Source organism: Phocoena sinus, chromosome 5, assembly GCF_008692025.1.
Source record: "Phocoena sinus isolate mPhoSin1 chromosome 5, mPhoSin1.pri, whole genome shotgun sequence".
NCBI lineage: Eukaryota > Metazoa > Chordata > Mammalia > Artiodactyla > Phocoenidae > Phocoena > Phocoena sinus.
In genome coordinates this window covers 23,637,890-23,643,889 of record NC_045767.1, presented here as the reverse complement: position 1 = coordinate 23,643,889, position 6,000 = coordinate 23,637,890, and positions in this window count along the sequence as shown.

The following is a 6,000-nucleotide window of genomic DNA, read 5'->3' as shown; positions in this document are numbered from 1 at the left end:
CGACCCAGCATCTGCACTACTGGGCATATACCCTGAGAAAACCATAATTCAAAAAGTGTCATGCACCACAATGTTCATTGCAGCTCTTTTTAGAATAACCAGGACATGGAAGCAGCCTAAGTGTCATCAACAGATGAATGGATAAGGAAGATGTGTCACATATATACAATGGAATATCACTCAGCCATAAAAGGAAACAAAATGAGTTATGTGTAGTGAGGTAGATGGTTCCAGGGACTGTCATACAGAGTGAAGTAAGTCAGAAAGAGTAAAACAAATACTGTAAGCTAATACATATATATATGGAATCTAAAAAAAGAAAAATGGTTCTGAAGAACCTAGGGGCAGGACAGGAATAAAGATGCAGACATAGAGAATGGACTTGAGGACACAGGGAGGGAATGGTAATCTGGGATGAAGTGAGAGAGTGGCATGGACATATATACACTACCAAATGTAAAATAGGTAGCTAGTGGGAAGCGGCCACATAGCACAGGGAGATCAGCTCAGATTTTGTGTCCACTTAGAGGGGTGGCATAGGGAGGGCTGGAGGGAGACACAAGAAGGAGGAGATAGGGGGATATATGTATACACATAGCTGATTCACTTTGTTATACAGCAGAAACTAACACACCATTGAAAAGAAATTATACTCCAGTAAAGATGTAAAAAAAATAACGAAGTGATTATAGGTGGATAATAATTGTGCTTTTGGACTTGTCTACTGGTAAACATCAATCTGTGATGATTTTCCAGTGGTTTTCCTTTTGCATTGGTATATAACCAGTGTTCTAAGACTGTATTTCTTTTTCTTCTCGGCTATTCAGTTTCTTCAGAGAAAACCTCTCCAATCTCCTACCAGGGGTATAATTGTAGCTCCCATTGTTCTGTGAGCTGAGTGGAGAAAAGGATTGGGACCTCATTGCTTTCAGTATCTCACCTCTTAGCCATCTTCCCACACTCTTTCCTCCATAGTTGTGATGTCTAAATCAGCAGGTGGACAATTTGTCTACAGCACTAGACAACATCAGTATCAGCTATGCTAACCCTTGGACCCACACAAGCAGATGCATGGTATTTGTCAGGTAAAGAATTAGAGTGTCTCTCTCTCTCTCTCTCTCTCTCTCTCTCTCTCTCTCTCTCTCTCTCTCTCTCTGCTGCTTGCTAAAAGAGGGTATTCCTAGATGATCCTAATTTTGCTACATAGGTATGCCATCACCCATGCCAAACTCCTTTAGGAATACGTCTCCTTAGATGTCTTGGCCATTGTTCCTCTTTGGGCATGAATAAATCTAAAACTGGGCCTTCTATCACCACACCTGGCAAAATTAAATATTGTGTGAAATATGAAAGATGTACAATAGTGTAATTGCATCCTTTCCCATCCCCTCATACTATCGCCTCATCCCATAATCTTTTCCAATAGAATCTGTACCCCTTTATTTTTATATTCAATTTCTTTACAAACGCATTTAACCTACTAAGCTAATCCTTAAAACCTCTTCCATTAACTACTTTAAGTATCACATGTTTCAAATACTAATTCTAATGTTCATAAAGACCACTGCTCTGAAAGTGATAAGATAGAAGTTTCCTTGATGACTTCTGTACAGCAGAGTGTGTACCATGACCAGAATAAGTACATCTAGGTGGCCTCGATAGCAAATATTGAGAATTTTCTGTTTCATATATTTAACTGTGTTCTCTGAAGTTGTATGTTATAGAACAAGCAATCCCTAGAATAGAATAATCCCTATTAGCATCAAGTTGGAGAACTGGAGATTGCCAGTAAATATCCAAAGTAATCCAGTCACCTGCTCTGTATGTCCATTATCCTTGGGGAATTTAACTCAAGGAATTTTCAATGAATTTCTTTCTGATTTACATTGGATGCAACTTTAAAAAAATCATAGTAGCTGTTTCACTGGGTGCAGGTGACTGTTTTACCTCTTAGCCCAACAGTGCTTGGCCTCTTTTCATGAAGCCAGTTAGCTAGCTGTAGGGATCTAAGTATTTGCCTTAGCATTCCGATTGCTTTTGAGTTGACAACTGAGTTTTTTCAGTGGGCTTCATATAACTCATTCTACTTCTTCAAAATTCTCATAGACATTTTCATAATTGTCCCCAAAAGATGAGTTTTATTGTACAATTATCTGGGGTCTATTTGCCTAACGATACAACAAAGATATTGACTAAAACCTAAGAGTGTTTGATTATCCCTACATTTCCCTGATGGTGGGAACAGCTTCTCTCGCTGTTCAGGTTTGCCCTTGCCTTCTTTCATTAAGGTTTTATCATCTGCCGGGCATATTGTTGCTGATTTTTCTTGTAAAATGGTACTCAATCCAGATGCTCATAAGTAAACCAAGCAGCCTGTACAGTCCCTAATAGCAGAGAGTCATGGGCTTGGCCACACAACAGTGGGAGTGGGGAGGTACTCAGAGGGCTTCATCACCGACTCAATGCAGAGTGAAGCAATCTGCTCATGTGTGTGGTAGACTTTTCCTGAACTCCTTCCTTCCACAAAGCATGCTGTTCATGACCTCATTTCTACTTTATGAGTGAGTTATCGTGTACCACCCTTCCTCTGGAATCTGACATCACCAAAATTTGTTCAGTATAACTGGGCTCAGAATTGAGTCTCTTCAGTTGTAGCAGTGATCTCTGTCAATGCTGAGTAATATTTCAACATAGGTATAATTGATATATTCATGTTTTCAAATAATAAAGTGGAGAAATTAAGTGAACTGTACAAAATCGTCCAGTTAAGATGGCAGACTCTGAAGTCAAACCTAGGCCTCTGTCTTTGACATTGGGTTTATTAATCTGTACTGTATATAGCTAAATTACTCCAAATGTTCTATATTTTTGGCAATGTTAAATAAATATATACCTGTAGTACCTACAATGTTTCATAATAGTATTCGCCCAACTCATTATTTTACTTAGTCATTTGTTCACTGACATTGCAAAGGTAAATTTCAACCAAGACAGTACTGAATGATCATAATTCAGAATTACTGGGGCCCAAAATAATGGATATTTCTGTACTTATCACATATAGGATAGAGATTAGTGTTCTCTTAACCTAAATTATCTATGTGATAAATAATAATATTGATGATGATGATAATAATATACTCAGCAGTGTATTAGATAAGGTAAACAATAGAAATATCTGTGGCCTCATGAAAAGATGCTCATCATTGCTAATTATTAGAGAAATGCAAATTAAAACTAAATTGAAGTACCACCTCATACCAGTCAGAATGGCCATTATTAAAAAGTCTACAAATAATAAATGCTGGAGAGGATGTGGAGAAAAGGGAACCCTCTTACACTGCTGGTGGGAATGTAAACTGGTGTAGTCATTATGGAAAACAGTATGGAGGTTCATCAAAAAACTAAAGTTGCCATATGATCCAGCAACCCCACTCTCAGGCATATATCCAGACAAAACTATAATTCGAAAAGATAAATGCACCCCAATGTTCACTGCAGCACTATTTACAATAGCCAAGACACAGAAACAACCTAAATGTCCACTGACAGATGAATGTATAAAGAAGATGTTGTACACACACACACACACACACACACACACACACACACACACACACACACTGGAATATTACTCAGCCATAAAAAAGAACATAATAATGCCATTTACAGCTACAAGGATAGACCTAGAGATTATCATACTAAGAAAAGTAAGACAGAAAGAGAAAGACAAATACTATATGATATCACTTATATGTGGAATCTAGAATATGACAAAAATGAACATATCTTCAGAACAGAAACAAACTCACAGGCATAGAGAATATATTTGTTGTTGTCAAGGTGGGGGCCAGAGAGGGAAGGATCTGGAGCTTGGAACTAACAGATGCAAACAATGATATATAGGGTGGATAAACAACAAGATCCTACTGTATAGCAAGGGAACTGTATTCAATATCCTGGGATAAACCATAATGGAAAAGAATATGAAAAAGAATGTATACATGTATAACTGAGTCACTTTGCTGTACATCAGAAACTAACACAACATTGTAAATCAAATATACTTCAATTAAATTTTTTTAAAAAGAAACATCTGTGGCCTAAAACAATAGAAATTTGCTTCTCAATCACACGAATTCAAAAGTGTACGTTCCTGATCTGTGGCAGGAAAGGGAAAAGGCAGTGGACTTGGCTGGTGACAGGAATTCAAGAACAGGGTCTGATAGAATCTCGGACTTCTGCAACATGTGGCTTTCAAGGTTGTCCACTGCCATTCAGCCAGCAGAACCGAGAATAGAAAAGGTGGAAAAATCATATTCACATCTTAATTGCTTTGGCTGGGAATACAGGCATTTCTTATGTTCACCTTCTGTTGCTAGGAAATGTTAATATGGGTTGGGCTGCCAGTCTTGAGCAATGACTACACTGTGGAAAGGATCATGATTTACTTTTGCATCAGTAACTGTGACTGCCACAAATACAATGCCGGTATTTTGGGAAAACTTCATGTGAGAATTTTGTCAACTCTTTTAAGCAAATGAATAACCTATCACAGGTAGTGCTTTGAAGATGCTTATAACTAATGTGTACTTGCTTAGTTAGGTGCAAGTCATAAACAAAGAGAAAAAAACTGTGGCAGGATTTAGCAAAACAGAAGAGTTGTAAATTATCTACTCCAACCCTTAAAGCTAGCTTATGGTGTCATAAAGATACAACAGTAGTATTCATAAATTTCTTTTTGTGGAACAAATGTAGCAATGGTACTCAAGAGGAGAGGTTTTACAGCCCTTAGAGGTCCTTGTTATTCTCCACATTGATCTTCAGTTGCCGCCTTGCTGGAAGTACACAAGGCAAGAAGCTGACGAAAGTGCCAAAGCAATAGTGAAGTGAGGTGCCCAGTGTTTCCTACTACGTTATGAAGATATACGTGGTTACAGGAAAATTAAGATGGTCCCAGATCAATAATGTAAATCAAAGAATAAAAAAGACAAACTTCTATTTCTCTAAAAAAGAGTGAAACTATAGATCACAACTAATTTGTAGAGTAGTAATGCACAAAGTATGCATCAGATCTCAAAGGTTGGATTGCTTATTTATATGAAATTAAACACATACATCATTCTAACAAATATCTCCCAGCAGATTGTGAACTTTGGAAATGGGAAAAGGCAATGTATTTTTTTTATATTTGTGTTCTTCTGTCTCAGGATTCAATTAGTTTTCAATAAAGAATTTATGTTTTCTATCCAACAGATGTTGATCAGTCTTTTAATAGACACTGCAGAGGTATTGCAAAAAATGACCTTCAAAAACAATAAACCCAACAGTTATTATTTATCTAATTGTCTAAGTGACAGACCTATAGTCCACTTCAAAATAGCAGGAAGGGATAAAGGGATTGGACACAAGTGTTTTGCCATACCAAAGCTGTGATCAACAGCCAGTCCCAACTGAAAGCAGTGAGTAGTTGTAAACAAAGAGATGCTAGCTTGCCATAAGAAAATTCATTAAATACATGACAACCATGGTTTATCAGAAATGCAACAGGACAGACTACCAGGGAGAAAATGCAAACTTAGCAGACACTTTTTTCTTAATGCACATTTACCCCTTTATGCCAATCTCATCTTTAACAATAATAGAATGAAAGAATGAAACTAAGACTGTATTTAGAATTAATTGATTACATATATGTTTTTAAATGATCTATATATGTATTATATGCCATATACATATATAATGTACATATATATATATATATATAATTTTTCAAAGGGAGGAGATAAAGGTAAAGGCCATGACATAAAGAAGTTAAGGCATTTTGACTAAAAAAATCATTTTTTAAAGGAAAATGACCCCATGCAATAAGGAATTCAAATATAGACCAATGAGCCATGTCTTATAAATTACATTATTTTTTGTAACCATATATAAGTTGTGTTTATATTTAGACTCTTTAATTCACAAGTTCCTAAATAAACATTACATTCTGTAGTA